This window comes from Oryctolagus cuniculus, chromosome 1, assembly GCF_964237555.1.
Source record: "Oryctolagus cuniculus chromosome 1, mOryCun1.1, whole genome shotgun sequence".
Taxonomy (NCBI): Eukaryota; Metazoa; Chordata; class Mammalia; order Lagomorpha; family Leporidae; genus Oryctolagus; species Oryctolagus cuniculus.
In genome coordinates this window covers 205,804,439-205,823,297 of record NC_091432.1, presented here as the reverse complement: position 1 = coordinate 205,823,297, position 18,859 = coordinate 205,804,439, and positions in this window count along the sequence as shown.

Sequence of the window (18,859 nt, the reverse complement as noted above, 5' to 3'; positions counted from 1 at the left end):
TGAGTCAAGATTCTGTGATTTCATCATGAAATCTCCGGTCGTCAGTTTTTCCTTTCTAAATTGAGGGTAAGTAGCTAGTTATGCAGTAGGATTCTTTGCTTTTGTTTTGATGGAAATGACTTGTTCAGCAGAGGGGAGGAAAGGTTCAGGGAACAATTGAAAAATTAATCACAGCTTATATTTTGCATAAGTGTATGATTTGTAAATACGTTTTCTGAAGCTCTATTTTTCTAAGATAAAATTGGCCATTTAGATTAATTTCCTGTGTGATTTATAATAAATAAACTCAGTCTGATCACCTGCCATGTTTGCAAAAGAAGCCTAACATTCTGAAAAATGAGAAAACAATAAAAACTCGGCAGAAGTCTTATAGAACAGGAAAGAAAACAGCCTCAGTAGGGTTCATCTCAGTTTAACCACAAGATGAAATCCAATTTAATAATGAATAAGCAAAATCTGGATGGCAGAAGAAGAGGCAGGAAATTACCGTTAGAAGAAGTGAACAGTTTTAGCAAAAGCACAAATGATAAATTCAAGAATGGTACAGCAGGAAAGAAAAGTAAAGAATTTAATAGCTTCAAAGAATGACTTACAGAAAGAGACAATTAATGTTTATGTCAGATTAGTTATGGAGGGAGGTGCAGAGGAGTAGCCATAACATTGCCACAGCAATAGTGCATTTCTTCATTCATACATTAACAGCATATCCTTCTATGGAGGACAGAATAATGGCCCCCTCTACCACCAGAAGTCCATGTCCTTATTGCCAGAACTTGTAAAGATATCATTTTTCATGAAAAGAGGGAATCTATGGATGTGATTAAGTTAGGCACTTTGACATGTGGATTATCTAGGATTATCCTGCTGGATCTACTGTAATCACAGGAGTCCTCATAAAACAGGAGGGCCAAAATCAAAGGTTGATGAGGGAATCAGATCATAGGAAAACTTGGGGATGTTATGCTGTGACATTTGAAGATAGAGAAAGCCAAGGAACACAGGTGACCTCCAGAAAGTGAAAAAAGTGAAGAAATAGATTCTGCAAGAATCTACAGGGAAAACATTACCCTGACTACACCATAATTTCATCCCAGTGAAAGCCATTTCAAAAGTCTGACCTCCAGAATTGTAAGATAATGAAGTTGTATTGTTTTAAGCTAACTTGTGGTATTTTGTTATAGCAGTAGTAAGAAACTAATACACCTTGTTTCCCCATGCGTTTGTTCATTCCTGTATATAGTTCATTCCAGTACATAGTGACAAGTTAACCCATCTAAAAGTAATTTTTATCAAAATGTTTCTCATCTAAAACCTGCAGTAGTGTCCCATTCTTAAATGAAAAATGCACTACTGAGCTTAAAGTCATAACTTAGCACTGTCCCCAACCACCTTCCCAAACTTTGGCAGCAGTAATGATAACACGGGTCTATTCCAAAGGCTTTTAGTTTACAGTCTTTTTTTCTATTTGTCTTTTGAAATATAATAATTACAATAAAGTAACATCATCTTCTAAACTTTATTTGATAAAAAATAAATTGATGGGATTTATATATAAAGGTTTTCAAAAAGTGTATGAAAAACATGTATTATTAAAAAAACGATGCATTCGTTGAATTTTTCTGAACCAAAATAAACATCTTTTAATTCTACTTTTCATGAAATTTTTAATGAGCATACTCAAACAAGAAATAAACGTGCAAAAGATCAAAAAATGCATTTCACGTTAAACAAAAGTATATTAATTGAAAAATATATGGAGGCATATTCTTTTTTTAAGAAAACTTTTATTTAATGAGTACAATTTTCATAGGTACAGCTTTAGGAATATAGTGGCTCTTCCCCCCATACCTGCCCTCCCATCCCCAATCCCATCTCATCTCCTACTCCCTCTTCCATCCCATTCTTCATTAAGATTCAATTTTAATTAACTTTATATACAGAAGACCAACTCTATACTAACAAAAGATTTCAGCAATTTGCACACACACAGACACACACACAAAGTATAAAGTACTGTTTGAAAACAAGTGTTACAGTTAATTCTCATAGTAAAACTCAGTAAGGACAGAGGTCCTACATGAGGATTAAGTGTACAGTGACTCCAGTTGTTGATTTAACAATTAACACTCTTACTTACGATGTCAGTGAACTCCCGAGGCTCTTGACATGAGCTGTCAAGGCTATGGAAGCCTTTTGAGTCCACAAACTCCAATATTATTTAGACAGGGCCATATGCAAAGTGGAAGTTCTCTCCTCCCTACAGAAGAAAGTACATCCTTCTCTGATGGCCCCTTCTTTCCACTGGGGTCTCACTCACAAAGATCCTTCATGCAGAACATTTTTTGCTGTAGTGTCTTGACTTTCCATGCCTGAAATGCTCTCATGGGCTTTTCAGCCATATCCAAATGCCTTAAGGGCTGATTCTGAGGTCAGAATAAATTCCATCTAAATAATACATTTTAACCTATAAATTCATAAATATTAAATGTTATTATTATTCCAAGTATATAATGGAAAAATTGCTTAACAATGGCTTAAAGGCCTGTAAGACACTATTTCAGCAATATGTATTAATAGCATTAAAAATGAAATTTTCACTTGATTAATTTAATCATAAATATTTATAGAAATTTATATAAAGTTCAAATTATATGAGCAGGCAATGTTTTAAATTATGATACATATATTTTATGGAATCTATATAACCTAGAAGCATTTTTTAAATTTTTATTTATTTATATATTTTAAATGCAGAATGTAAGAGAGAGGGAAAAATAGAGATAGAAAGAGAGACCATTCACACAAGGGCAGAGCCAAGATGGCGGAATAGTGAGGGCGCGCACCAATAGTCCAGGAAAATTTAGTTTAATAAAAGCGGAGTTACGGTAGCCTCAGAAAAAGGATCAGAAAAAAATTGCAGAGGAAACTCTTCCAGAGCTATTCGCTGTGACTCAAAGGACCTACTGGGAGAGCAGGGTCGCCCACCACGCGGAAGGCGAACCACGGGAGCTGCAGAGTCTGAGTGCCAGTGCGGGAAGGTGAGTCTATGTGACAAAGACAACAGCGGGGAGAGGAGAGACGCCCAGGGCTCCGAGTCCACACATCGGCGCTGGAAGCAGAGGTGAGCTCAGTAACCGGAGACATTGGCGGGGAAACAGCGGACAGAATTTTAGAGGGATGCGGGTTTTGAAGCGGGAAAGTCCAACAGACTACAGGAGAGAAGGAAAAATAAATAAATAAATAAATAAATAAATAAATAAAAAGGTGGGGGCATACTGGTACAGACAAGTTCCACTCTTCCGCCAACCTTGCAAAGGTGAGCAAGAGACAAAGAGCTGGGATATACATAATAAAAGGGGAGACTTAAGGCTACATTCCAGTAGCCTAGGCAACCTAGTGGGAGTCCACAGGAGAAACTGAGCCTGCACAGACTCTTTGGGTAGAAGCCTGCTGAAGCTAAATACCATCCATTCTGCTCAGCCTTGCAGTATTACTTACCTCCTGAACAAAAAATAAAATAAAATAAAATAAAATAAAAGAATAAATAAATAAATAAAGAGAGATTTACCACGCATAACCTGAGGGTGTCACCTTTCCACACCTGTAACCCTGAAGAACCAAGCAGAGCTCTCAGGCCACACCCATCTCAAGCCTCCAAGGCTCCTCCAACAGCAGGCAGTCCACTTAACACGGACATAGTATAATAATAATAATAATAATAATAATAAAAACCTCACAGTGAGGGAAACAGAATTAACCATGCCAAGCAATAAACACAGAAATCGAGGGAACAAGATCAATGATGACATTATGATGCCTCCAAATAAACAAAACACCCCAAGCCAAGATTATGAAGATGATGAGATAGAAGAAATGCAAGATACGGATTTCAAAAAATTTATGATAAGAACAATTAGAAGTTTTCAAAAGCAAATCCTTGAACTACAGAAATCCTTATTGGACAGGATTGAAAATCTCTCTCGTGAAAATGAAGTTTTAAGGAAGAATCAAAATGAAGCGCAGAAACTAGTAGAGCAGGAAAGTGTGATAGTGAAGAGAAATCAAAATGAAATGAAGAGCTCAATAGATCAAATGACAAACACATTAGAAAGCCTTAAAAACAGAATGGGTGAAGCAGAAGAGAGAATATCAGACTTAGAAGACAGAGAACAGGAAAGGATACAGTCAAGCCAAAGAAAAGAAGAGGAAATTAGAAATCTAAAAAATATTGTTGGGAATCTACAGGATACTATTAAAAAAAACAACATTCGGGTTCTAGGAGTTCCTGAAGGCATGGAGAGAGAGAAAGGATTAGAAGGCCTTTTTAGTGAGATACTAGCAGAGAACTTTCCAGGTCTGGAGAAGGACAGAGACATCCTAGTACAGGAAGCTCATAGAACCCCCAGTAAACATGACCAAAAGAGATCCTCACCACGACATGTTGTAATTAAACTCACCACAGTGAAACATAAAGAAAAGATCCTAAAATGTGCAAGAGAGAAACGTCAGATTACTCTCAGAGGATCTCCAATCATACTTACAGCAGACTTCTCATCAGAAACACTAGAGGCTAGGAGGGAATGGCGAGACATAGCACAGGTGCTAAGAGAGAAAAATTGCAAGCCAAAATATTATATTATGCTAAGCTCTCATTTGTGAATGAAGGTGAAATAAAGACCTTTCATAGCAAACAGAAATTGAAAGAATTTGTGGCCACTCGTCTGGCCCTGCAAAAGATACTTAAAGATGTGCTACACTCAGAAACACAGAAACACGGCCATCAATATGAAAGAAGGGAAAGGAAGAACACCTACCAGTAAAAGAGCATGGGAAGCTCAAAGCATATACTAGAAAATATCTCCGGGAAAATGGCAGGGCAAAGTCACTATGTATCAATAGTCACATTAAACGTGAATGGCCTGAACTGTCCAGTTAAAAGACACAGACTGGCTGACTGGCTTAAGGAACAACACCCAACTATTTGCTGCCTACAAGAAACACATCTCTCTAACAAAGATGCATGCAGACTGAAAGTGAAAGGTTGGAAAAAGATATTCCATGCCAACAAAAACCAAAAAAAAGCAGGTGTAGCCATATTAATATCAGACAAAATAAATTTAATACAAAAACAGTTAAGAGAGACAAAGAGGGGCACTATATAATGATTAAGGGTTCAATTCAACAAGAAGATGTAACTATTATAAATGTATATGCACCTAATTACAGGGCACCGGTCTATTTAAAAGATTTGTTAAGGGACTTAGAGGGAGACTTAGATTCCAATACAATAGTACTGGGGGACTTCAATACTCTACTCTCGGAAATAGATAGATCATCCAGACAGAAGATCAACAAGGAAACAGCAGATTTAATCGACACTATTGCCCAAATGGATCTAACAGATATCTACAGAACTTTCAATCCTACATCTAAAGACTTTACATTCTTCTCAGCAGTGCATGGAACCTTCTCTAGGATCGATCACATACTAGGTCATAAAGCAAGTCTCAGCAAATTTAAAAGAATTAGAATCATACCATGCAGCTTCTCAGAACACAGTGGAATGAAGCTGGAAATTAGCAACTCAGGAAACCCCAGAAAGTATGCAAACACATGGAGACTGAACAACATGCTCCTGAATGAACACTGGGTCATTCAAGAAATCAAAAGAGAAATTAGAAACTTTCTGGAAGTAAATGAGGATAACAACACAACATATCAAAACTTATGGGTTATGGCAAAAGCAGTATTGAGAGGCAAGTTTATAGCAATAGGGGCCTATATCAAGAAATTGGAAAGGCACCAAATAAATGAACTTTCAGCGCATCTCAAGAACCTAGAAAATTTGCAGCAAACCAGACCCAAAGCTAGTAGGAGAAGAGAAATAATTAAAATCAGAGAAGAAGTTAACAGGATTGAATGCAAAAAAAAATTACAAAAATCAGCCAAGCGAAGAGCTGGTTTTTTGAAAAAATAAACAAAATTGACACCCCATTGGCCCAACTAACTAAAAAAAGAAGAGAAAATACCCAAATCAATAAAATCAGAGATGAAAAAGGAAACATAACAACAGACACCACAGAAATAAAAAGAATCATCAGAAATTACTACAAGGACTTGTATGCCAGCAAACAGGGAAACCTATCAGAAATGGATAGATTCCTGGACACATGCAATCTACCTAAATTGAACCATGAAGACATAAAAAACCTAAATAGACCCATAACTGAAACAGAAATTGAAACTGTAATAAAGGCTCTCCCAACAAAGAAAAGCCCAGGACCAGATGGATTCACTGCTGAATTCTACCAGACGTTTAAAGAACTGATTCCATTTCTTCTCAAACTATTAAGAACAATCGAAAAAGATGGAATCCTCCCAAATTCTTTCTATGAAGCCAGCATCACCTTAATCCCTAAGCCAGAGAAAGATGCAGCACTGAAAGAAAATTATAGACCAATATCCTTGATGAACATAGACGCAAAAATCCTCAATAAAATTCTGGCCAATAGAATACAACAACACATCAGGAAAATCATCCACCCAGACCAAGTGGGATTTATCCCTGGTATGCAGGGATGGTTCAACATTTGCAAATCAATCAATGTGATTCACCACATTAACAGACTGCAGAAGAAAAACCATATGATTATCTCAATAGATGCAGAGAAAGCATTCGATAAAATTCAACACCATTTCATGATGAAAACTCTAAGAAAATTGGGTATAGAAGGAACATTCCTCAATATAATCAAAGCAATTTATGAAAAGCCCACAGCCAGCATCCTATTGAATGGGGAAAAGTTGGAAGCATTTCCACTGAGATCTGGCAACAGACAGGGATGCCCACTCTCTCCACTTCTATTTAACATAGTTCTGGAAGTTTTAGCCAGAGCCATCAGACAAGAAAAAGAAATTAAAGGAATACAAATTGAGAAGGAAGAACTCAAACTCTCCCTCTTTGCAGATGATATGATTCTTTACTTAGGGGATCCAAAGAACTCTACTAAGAGACTATTGGAACTCATAGAGGAGTTTGGCAAAGTGGCAGGATATAAAATCAATGCACAAAAATCAACAGCCTTTGTATACACAAGCAATGCCATGGCTGAGAAAGAACTGCTAAGATCAATCCCATTCACAATAGCTACAAAAACAATCAAATACCTTGGAATAAACTTAACCAAGGACGTTAAAGATCTCTACAATGAGAATTACAAAATCTTAAAGAAAGAAATAGAAGAGGATACCAAAAAATGGAAAAATCTTCCATACTCATGGATTGGAAGAATCAACAGCATCAAAATGTCCATTCTTCCAAAAGCAATTTATAGATTCAATGCAATCCCAATGAAGATACCAAAGACATTCTTCGCAGATCTAGAAAAAATGATGCTGAAATTCATATGGAGGCACAGGAGACCTCGAATAGCTAAAGCAATCTTGTACAACAAAAACAAAGCCGGAGGCATCACAATACCAGATTTCAGGACATACTACAGGGCAGTTGTAATCAAAACAGCATGGTACTGGTACAGAAACAGATGGATAGACCAATGGAACAGAATTGAAACACCAGAATCAACCCAAACATCTACAGCCAACTTATATTTGATCAAAAATCTAAAACCAATTCCTGGAGCAAAGACAGTCTATTCAATAAATGGTGCTGGGAAAATTGGATTTCCACGTGCAGAAGCATGAAGCAAGACCCCTTCCTTACACCTTACACAAAAATCCACTCAACGTGGATTAAAGACCTAAATCTACGACCTGACACCATCAAGTTACTAGAGAACATTGGAGAAACCCTTCAAGATATTGGCACAGGCAAAGAATTTCTGGAAAAGACCCGGGAGGCACAGGCAGTCAAACCAAAATTAACTATTGGGATTGCATCAAATTGAGAAGTTTGTGTACTGCAAAAGAAACAGTCAGGAGAGTGAAGAGACAACCGACAGAATGGGAAAAAATATTTGCAAACTATGCAACAGATAAAGGGTTAATAACCAGAATCTACAAAGAGATCAAGAAACTCCACAAAAACAAAACCAACAACCCACTTAAGAGATGGGCCAAGGACCTCAATAGACATTTTTCAAAAGAGGAAATCCAAATGGCCAACAGGCACATGAAAAAATGTTCAAGGTCACTAGCAATCAGGGAAATGCAAATCAAAATCACAATGAGGTTTCACCTCACCCCGGTTAGAATGGCTCACATACAGAAATCAACCAACAACAGATGCTGGCGAGGATGTGGGGGAAAGGGGACACTAACCCACTGTTGGTGGGAATGCACACTGGTCAAGCCACTATGGAAGTCAGTCTGGAGATTCCTCAGAAACCTGAAGATAACCCTACCGTTCGACCCAGCCATCCCACTCCTTGGGATTTACCCAAAGGAATTTAAATTGGCAAACAAAAAAGCGGTCTGCACCCTAATGTTTATTGCAGCACAATTCACAATAGCCAAGACCTGGAACCAACCTAAATGCCCATCAATGGTAGACTGGATAAAGAATTATGGGATATGTACTCTTTAGAATACTATACCGCAGTAAGAAACAATGAAATCCAGTCATTTGCAACAAAATGCAGGAATCTGGAACACATCATACTGAGTGAAGTAAGCCAGTCCCAAAGGGACAAATACCATATGTTCTCCCTGATCGGTGACAACTGACTGAACACCAAAAAGGAAACCTGTTGAAGTGAAATGGACACTATGAGAAACGGTGACTTGATCAGCATAGCCCTGACTGTTAATGAACAACTTAATACATTATCCCTCTTAGTAGTTTTTTTTTGTCTGTTCTACTTAATATGACTGGTTTAATTCTGTAATTAATCCACAGTTATTCTTAAGTGTTGAAATTTAACTGAAATGTGATCCCTGTTAAACATAAGAGTGGGAATAAGAGAGGGAAGAGATGTACAATTTGGGACATGCTCAAGCTGACTTGCCCCAAATGGTAGAGTTAGAAACATACCAGGGGACTCCAATGCAATCCCATCAAGGTGGCATGTACCAATGCCATCTCACTAGTCCAAGGGATCAATTTCAGTTCACAATTGATCATAATGAAAGGACTAAGAGTCAAAGGGATCACATAAACAAGTCTAGTACCTGCTAATACTAACCAATAGAATAAATAAAGTGGAGAGTGATCCAACATGGGAAGCGAGATACTCAGCAGACTCATAGAATGGCGGATGTCCTAAACAGCACTCTGGCCTCAGAATCAGCCCTAAAGGCATTCTGATCTGGCTGAAAAGCCCATGAGAGTATTTTAGGCATGGAAAGCCAAGACACTCAGGCAAAAAAAAAAAAAAAAAAAAAAAACCCTAAATGAAAGATCTCTGTGAGTGAGATCCCAGTGGAAAGAACAGGTCTTCAAAGAAGGAGGTACCTTTCTCTGAAGGGAGGAGAGAACCTCCACTTTGACTATGACCTTGTCTAAACAAGATAAGAGTCGGAGAACTCAAGGGGCTTCCATAGCCTTGGAAACTCATGACTGGAGCATGGGGAGATTACTGCGGCCATAAACAAGAGTGTCAATTTGTAAAGTCAACAACAGGAGTCACTGTGCACTTACTCCTCATGTAGGATCTCTGTCCTTAGCGTGCTGTACATTGAGACTTAATGCTATAACGAGTACTCAAACAGTATATTTCACTTTGTGTTTCTATGGGGGTGCAAACTGTTGAAAGCTTTACTTAATGTATACTAAACTGATCTTCTGTAAAAAAAAAAAAAAAAAAAAAAAGAAGAAGAAGAAATTATCAATTCCCAACTTGACTCTCACTGGGATTAAACATGACAATAGTTCTGATCGGATTTCATCATCATTTAAATAATCATCTATTATTTTTCACTTTATGTTTCTGTGTGGGAGCAAACTGTTGAAATCTTTACTTAATGTATGCTAACCTGATCTTCTGTAGATTAAGAGAATCGAAAATGAATCTTGATGTGAATGAAAGGGGAACAGGAGTGGGAGAGGGGAGTGTTGCGGGTGGGAGGGACGTTATGGGGGGGAAGCCATTGTAATCCATAAGCTGTACTTTGGGAATTTATATTCATTAAATAAAAGTTAAAACAAAAAAGAAAGAGAATGACCTTCTGTGCACTGGGTCATTCTCCAAAATACCCAAAAACTTGAACTGGAGCAGACCAAAGGAACATAGGTGACAGGAACCCAAGTACTTGAGCCATCATCTGCTGCCTTCCTCATGCCTTACCAAGAAACTGTTGGCAGCAGAGGTAGAACTGGATCCCAGGTATTCTGATGTGGAATACAGGCATTCCAAGCAGTGGCTTAACCAGTTGTACCAACTCACCCATCCATATCCTAGAAGTTTTTAATATCTTTTGGAAAATTCAAATTGAGAAATTATATGTCACATATAACACAACATTAAATGCATGAAAATGCTATCTGGAGATTTCAAAAAGTGTTAGGATTATTTTTCTTTTTCACAATTTAGATATAATTTATTTTGAGCACTTTTTTGTGCAAAAATAAACTTTATGTTTTAAGATGCCCTACCTATCTTAAGTTTGATTCCCCTATGAATTTTTTTGTCAGACCAATGTATATCTCCTTTATTTCCAAATTACTGTAGGGCAATTCACTTGGAACTTTGTGTATGCTACTGTTTTCAGTAACTTATGGACATAGGAAGGGGAAATTCATGTGTACTTCTCTGCATGATTTTAAACATGTAGTTCAATCTCAAAATATAAAAATGCTTAATTAATATTTGTTGTGACATTAGCCTCACTCATTTTAGCACAGTTTCTGTCTTCAAACAAGTATGGATATTTTTGCCCATATAATTGACAAATATTTTTTAAAATGAAATTCTAGAAAGAAAAAAAAATTCTTAATTCTATTTTTCACCACTAATACAAGAAAGGAAAATATAAAAGATGGGGGAAACCTCATTCAATTCTTTTTAAAATAAAAATTGTAATTTCTAATCAAACCTGAACACCCAAAAGTCTCACTAAACTTCTTTGTTCCTTAGCTACTTGGATCATCTCATTCCCAATAGTTGAGCATTTTTAGAATTTTCCTGCCATGTAAAAGTCACTGTTTCTGATACCATACAAAATTCTGTCAAATTCCCACCCATGACTGGACATTTCTCTTTTACCAAAGCCACTGGACTAATTTTCATTGTCATAGTACAACTACCTACTTGAGTCTGGAAACCACCTATAATCATTGATGTTTATTCCCAAGTATTTAAGTGCCAACACTAAATAATGTGTGAACTCATCCTACATTTAGAGGCATTGTAATTGAGTTGTATGACCATCCGCATTGTGAACTGTTTCTAGAGCTATGTCAACTTGCCTGAGCTGCTTTTCCTTGGCCAGAGGCACATGCCACCAAAATTCCTACCTGTCTCATGATGGGGCTATTTTATTGCTAGCAATCCTTTGAGAGAAAAAGAGACAGACAGAGAGAGAGAGAGAGAGAGAGAGAGAGAGAGGTCATCTGATATTTGTCCTTTACCTGATGAAGCATCAATCCTATGAATCCCACAACCTGGATTTTTCCAATAAATTTAATATACTTTAAAAGCAAATGAAATTTAGTTATCCATTGAATATTCACAGAACTTGAGCCAACAGAGTACTTGAGCAAACATTACAAAGACTCAATTCTCCCTGCTTGAATGTATCTCCAATGATGAGTTGGAAGAAAATTCCAGGCCAACTGTCTTCAATACATGATGAAAAATCTAAAATTGCAGGCCAATTCCATGTGTTGCTTTGACCTCAGGCAAAATTAGAAGCTTCTCGAGTGACTGGCTAACTGAAAGTTCCCCTCCCAAACCAAATGCCACAGATAAGATACCCTGGACAAACAGCTCTCCTTCTGAGAGGCACAAGGCATAGTTTCTGCTTATCCCTAATTATTGGGTTTCAATTTCCTGCCAATCTACAGAATTATTACTCAGACAAACTAGTCACAGCATTCCACAGGAATCATTTACTTGAAACTAACAACCCTGCACTCCAATGCAATTGGTTTTTCACTGTGTTTCCAAATCTGCATGACCCTCCTCCCCGGCCCTGTAAGCCAGGAGTCTCACTATCAAACTGTTGCAAATTTCATCTTTCCACACCAGGTGTCAAGTGCTCAGTCTTGTCCATAATCCCATGGTGGGAAACCCCCTACCCATCAGTGTGAACAGGAAGGGATTAAATTCATCATCAGAGACTTCTTAAAATATCTGGCATGTTCACTTATATGAATTTGTTCTTGTCAATTTTGTCCCTCAGACTAAGAGACCTTGGGGAAATGTAGTTTCTCCTTACAAAATCTTCACAGTTGGAAATAGCGAGAGTGATGGATCTGGATCAACACACATACACTCAGTGTGACTGTCATTTTGGTTCTCTCAAGTACACATTCTTATCAGTATCCAGAATTGTATATTTTCCCCTAATGACATCAAAAGCACACACAATGAAAGTGCTGTCATTATTATAATTAGCATCCAAGTCCAGATCAAGAATTTCTGTGAGGAAAATACTGTAGGATGCAGATCTTTTACAATATTGATAGGAAAATATTGTTCTTAGCCTATATTTTCAAGAGCTCATAAGCCAGATTCAAAACACTTTCAAAAAATAGCTTTCCATATGTTTCTTTATTTCCTTGTGCTTTATCTACTATCCTTATGGAAACAGGAGAATGCATCACAGAGTGATATGACAAAGTAAAGCTAACCTCCAATATCTGGTCGTTAGTTACCCCCTGGATTATGGCATCTGAACTTAAAGAATGCATTTCCCAGCTTCTCTTCTTCCCTCTTATGACTATGTAGTTAAGTGATGGGGAAAAAGATTTTTTTTAAAAGTGGAGGAAGGAGCTTCTATGTTTTATTAAAGGAAAGCTTCTCACTTGTCTTCCTTCCACTTTCCTTCTTCCTGGTCTCTGGAATACGATGGATGGCACTTGAGCAGCTATTTTTGGACTATGAACAGAATGCCAGGCATGGCAGAGCCTCGAAGAGAAGGAACTCAGATTCCTAAAAACAGTAAAGCCACCAGGCTATCCCTGAACTGCCCAACTTCATTATCTTAGCTAAGACAGAAAAATAAACTTTTGACTTGTTTAAGGTATCTGTTACATGTAGGCAAGCTTCATTCTGATACATAGAACTTCTATTCAACCAGTTTATACCAGTATAGCAGAGTATGACATTTTTCTGTATGGTTTATTGAGACAAAGTCAACCTAATAATGTTGTACAGCATTGACAGAGGCAGGATATTGAGCATGCTTGTCTTGTTACTACAGACACGGGCAACCTCTTATGGCTGTTGAGTAGATTAAGCTGGTAACAGAAACATGGCCAGAAGCTTTTTCTGGTCCCATCTGCTATTTTAGTATATCCTGAGATTTGTAGGAGCAAAGTGTCAGAGGAAATGGAGGATCAGCACTAGTGGCAATATTTTCATCACTGTTTGAAGCTCGGGCTCTCTAGACATGCACAGACCAGCCAGTGCCTTCAACACTGGAAAAGTGAAGGTGTCAGGAGGGTATTCAACACCAGTTTAAAGAAGGAATCCCTGGAATAGTGCTAAGTGGTTCCCCAAGTCATGAATCATGCAAGAGCAAAACTTAGTAAGAAGCCATGGCAAACCAAAGATCGTGCTACTAGTTTCTAAACAAATTAACTTATTTAAAAACTACAAAATGAGTCGATGATTTACGTCAGTAAATAAGTAGTTGTATGAATTTATATATTTATTTATAGATATTTAAGTTACAAAGTAGAAAAAATTAAATGTCTTTTATTTTTACAGCAAGTTACATTACCATAGCAGTTATTATATATTTTGAATATCATCCTTACTTATACCCAGATAGAAGTGAGTCCTATTAAGTTCAAATTTTGTTAAAATTTTGTAAGAAGAGATGTTTTCCTGCTCTTGCCATCTGGAATATCAGCTTCTTGACTACAATTATCACTCAGAATAAATCCAGTAACGATTCCCCTATCTACAAAAATAGATGAGGGATGCATTTCTTTGGAACTTCATATTCTTAAAAGGAAGACACTCATGATGAAAAGACATTATGAATCACTAACAATGAAACATTTGCAATAAGGAAGGATCTATAAAATTGTAACTTAAGCATAATAAACACAAATTACAAAATAGCATGAGCCTAACCTTAACTTTTAATACGTCATTATTGGGAAATTGATGAAATCATTAGTTTGGTGTTTTGAATAAGAGAAATATGTCTCTTATAGTCTGTCTGAATTTTTATTTGGCCATCTTGATTTATTGATTCTCTTGCTTCAAATTTCAAACTGTAACAATTAATGCTGGAGGTTGCTCAACTTCTTATATAAAGGACTTGAACAATAGTTACAATTCGTTCTGTCAGAATTTCTCTTTTGTCAGGCTGAGCTACAATATGTAATCTTTATCAAATGTATCTGACAAGATTTTTCTTACTCTCAGTTGTGATGTACTGTATTCCCTGTCACAATGAGTAAAGGTTTTCAAATATCATTGCAACATTGTCTCATTCCAACTGAATCAACTTGGAGAATTTGTTAAAATTTCAGATTTCTCCTCATAAAATATGCTAGGTGAAGCCTCAGAAACTGTTAACTGAGCCGGAGTTCTAAACCCAACATCAGAAGCACAACCAGACTTGGAAAGTTGGTACCTAATGGAGCAGAGCTCTGCTGTGACGTCTTTGCTCCTATGCGGTTTCCCTTACTATAAATACTGAATGAGGAATGAGAGAGTGTGAAATCTCACTCTTAATTTCGATAAACAGATATGTTTTCTAGACTCAAACGTGGCATACATTCCACCTGAAAATATTCATTCTGTAAAAGAAATAATCTTTTATTATGTGTTTCATACTCAGATAATCACACAACTCCCATGATTCTCCAGTAATGGTGGATTTTGTTGTATATATCATGTTCATTCTCAGGCAACTAGCTCAGATGATTCTTGGAGAGAACAATGAAGAATCACTGGTAAAACTGTAGAAAAACCAAATTAAAGCATAAGGTATCTTAAACAAGTATTGATACAAACAGGAATAATTGGAGAACAAAAATGAACAGTTTGACTTCCAACCTGATTTGAGCATTTAGATATGAATGTGAGATCAGAGCAAGCAATAGTTCAGGAATCCAACAAATCTTGCAAATTGAGAATTTTAAGATAGAACTCTGAGGTCATCAGAGAGCAGGAAATGGGTTAAGTCCATGGTTTTAGGCAAGACTGAAGAGATAAACAATCTTCAAGCCAAAGGCAAGTACAGAATCCAACAGCTTAGAGAATTTAAAGCAATGGCATTTCAGGAGTAGAAATGATAAAGAAAGGATAAGCTGTAGGTAGTGAGTGATTTTTCTATGCTCACTTTTACACCTCCTGTTAGAGAAGTGTGGCCCTGAGACCTTGGTTGTATAATCACTCACAGAGGATGAATAGAGATGGAAAAGTACACTGTGTACTTGAAGAAAGTAAAGCCAAAACAGTGACAATTACTGCAAGCTCTCAAACACTAAGCATACCCAGCAGGCAATTCATTTCCCTGTGTTTATTAATCCCTCCCCTGCACCTCGCAATGTACAAAGGCAAGTTCTGGTCCTTGCCTGCCGTATGTCACTAATATATAAAAGAGTGGAGAGATCTTTCATATCAAGTCTCTAAGTTAACTTGATTTCTCCATGACTTTCATAAAAGCAATTGAGTAGGTAGAACTCCATTCTGTAGCTTCAGAAATAAAGATAGTTTATCCAGCAAAGGTTACAGCATCCAATTGAATAAGAAAATGCAAGTTGCTAATGAGAAGCTTGAGGTTTTCAGGCCTCTCAACAATGTAATACTTTAAAAAAAAAACCTGTAACCTTTAGCAAGTCATTTAGCATTTTAAGCCTCAATGCCATTGCTTGTGAAATCAAGTGGATGACATATTTCACAAGATTGTAATGGGCCCAAATGAGTTAACACAAAGCATTTCTAATGAGAAGAAAAGTATGTATAATATGATTATTAATATTATATAGTTAGTCCTCTGTATCCATGGGTTCCACATCCATGCATTCAACCACTATCAGAGGAAAAATTGCATATGTACTGAACATATACAGACAATTTTTCTTCTCATTATTCCCTAAACTACAAAAGATGATAACAATTTACGTAGCATAACATTACATTAGGTAATCTGAATCATCTAGAGAAGAATTCAAGCACAAAGGAGATACATGGGTTATATGCAAATGCTATACCATTTTATGTAACTACTATGCCATTTTATATATAACAGATTTTTGGTATCCAAAGAGAGATCTTGGAACTAATCCCCTGCAGATATCAAACAACTGTGTTTCTTGGGCCAATACTTTAATTAATAACACTTACATGAGCGTGTAATTGCAGAGAACTGCATTTTGATGGCACATAGAAAGTAAAAAAAAATACACAAAATGAGCTAAATTGAAATGGTTATATAGTTTTTATTCATTTTTTAATATAAATGAATACTTTAACTTTATTCCTGAATTGTTATCCCTGTGTTTTTATTGTTGGTACCCTTTCTTAACTTTATTTATTTTATATAGGTTTTATGTATTTCATATACACAGATTTAGGAACTTATTTATACTTCCCACCCTACTGTCCCTCCAGCCTATGCTCCAACCCTTCTTCCTCCTTCCTCTCCCATTCCCACTCTTAATTTTTACAAAGATCTATTTTCAGTTTACTTAATCATCATAAAGTTAACCCTACACTAAGTAAAAGAGTTCAACAAATAGTATAAAGAAAAAAAAAAAAAACACTGTTCCTCAATGGAAGAGACAAGGGCTATATACAATCATCAAGTCTCAAAATGTCCATTTCATTCCAATATATTATGACAATTCCACAACAAGGCACTTTGCTTTTTTCTACCTTAATGTTCAAACTGAAATCTCTGTGCTCATATCTCTCCAATGCAAGTAAAGAGCAACCAATAACACAAGAACAAGGGAAAATACAAGAAGGAACAGGAAGATTTGTGTTAATGCCTGTAGTATAGCTGGTATAGTCTACATACACAGTGCTTTCTCAGGCAGAAATGAAGCTCCTTTGTGGAAAAAGGAAATCCATAATGGGAAATGACAACAGAAAACGTCTAAACCTTAGCCCTTTGAGAACACTACTGGCTGAAAATGTTACCTAATACAATGTATCATCATATTAATTTTTGATGATATAGTCAACAAATTTAAGCCTATTAACATTTTTTAAAAGATTTACTCATTTATTTATTTAAGAGGCAAAGTTACAGAGAGAGAGAGGGAGATACAGAGAAAGAGAGATCTTCCATCTGCTGGTTCACTCCCCAATTCGCCATAATGGCCAGAGCTGAGGCAGTCTGAAACCAGGAGCTAGGAGTTTCTCCCAGGTCTCTCTCATAGGTACAGTGGTCCAAGCACTTGAGCCATCTTTGACTGGTTTCCCAGGCCATCAGCAGGGAGCTAGATCAGAAGTGGAACAACCAGGACTTGAACTGGTGCCCATATGGGATGTTGTTGCCATGGACATAAGCTTAACCACAGTGCTGGCCCCCAACAATTCTTTAAATTTTTTTTTCTGTGGCAGGTGTTTGGCACATTGATTAATATTGTTTTGGACACCCACTCCCATTTCAGAGTTTCTGGGTTCAAGTCCTATCTCTGCTTCCAATTCTAGCATCATGCTAATGCACACCTTTGGAGGCAGCAGGTGATGGCTCAAATACCTGTGTCCTTGACATTCATAGAAAACCTGGATTGAGTTTGGGCTCCTGGCTTCATTTTGGCAAGTCCCAATTGTGGTAGGCTTTCAGAGATTGAATCAGCAGATTGAAGATTCTCTCTCTCTCTCTCTCTCTCTCTCTCTCTCTCATACACACACACATTCTCTCTCTCTCTTTCTCTCTCTCTCTCCACCCCCCTTCTCTCGCTTTCAAATAAAATTAAAATCAATGATTTTTACATAAATAAGATACATTTTCTGTTAAAATAACTAGAATGATTGCTGCCCCCAATTGGACCCTGACTGATACAGTATCCAGCTATTCTCCAATGTATGTTAGTCAACTTGTGATTCTTAAGCTTTACAGTGGTGCAAACTAGAAATCCATACTTTGAATTTCGAACTTTGATCTTTTCCCATACTTACAATATGTGCTTTGATTCTTTTTCACAACATTGGACAGCAGCAGTGAGCCACAACTCCCAGTCAGGCACGCATGACAAGGGTAAACAACTTGTGTTCCACAGCATACTGGGTTGATAAGCTATGATATCAGGAGGTTAGGCGTATTACAAGGATTTTTGACACATATTTTATATGGATTTCCATTTATCATGGATGTCTTGAGATGTAGCCCTATCATAAATTGAGAAGCAGCTGTAAGTGGCATTTAAGTGAAAAACTAGAAAGCATTGACCAAAAGAGTGAATAAAAAAATTCAAGACAATGAGCTTTGGAGTAGTCCAACTAATTTATTGAATTGAGGAGATAAGAATGAAACAACATAAAAGATAGAAAAAAATCATAATAACTGCTAAGGTGGAAGGAAAAATGGATGATGTGATTCTTTAGAAGATGAGAAAAAAAGGTCTTTTAAGCAACAGAGAATGATAAGTGTGGTTAAAAGGAGGTCATTAGTAACCTATCAGAAATGGTGCACACGGTGCGCCGGTTGCAGTGCGCCGGCCGCGGCAGCCATTGGAGGGTGAACCAACGGCAAAGGAAGACCTTTCTCTCTGTCTCTCTCTCTCACTGTCCGCTCTGCCTGTAAAATATAAAAAATAAAAAGA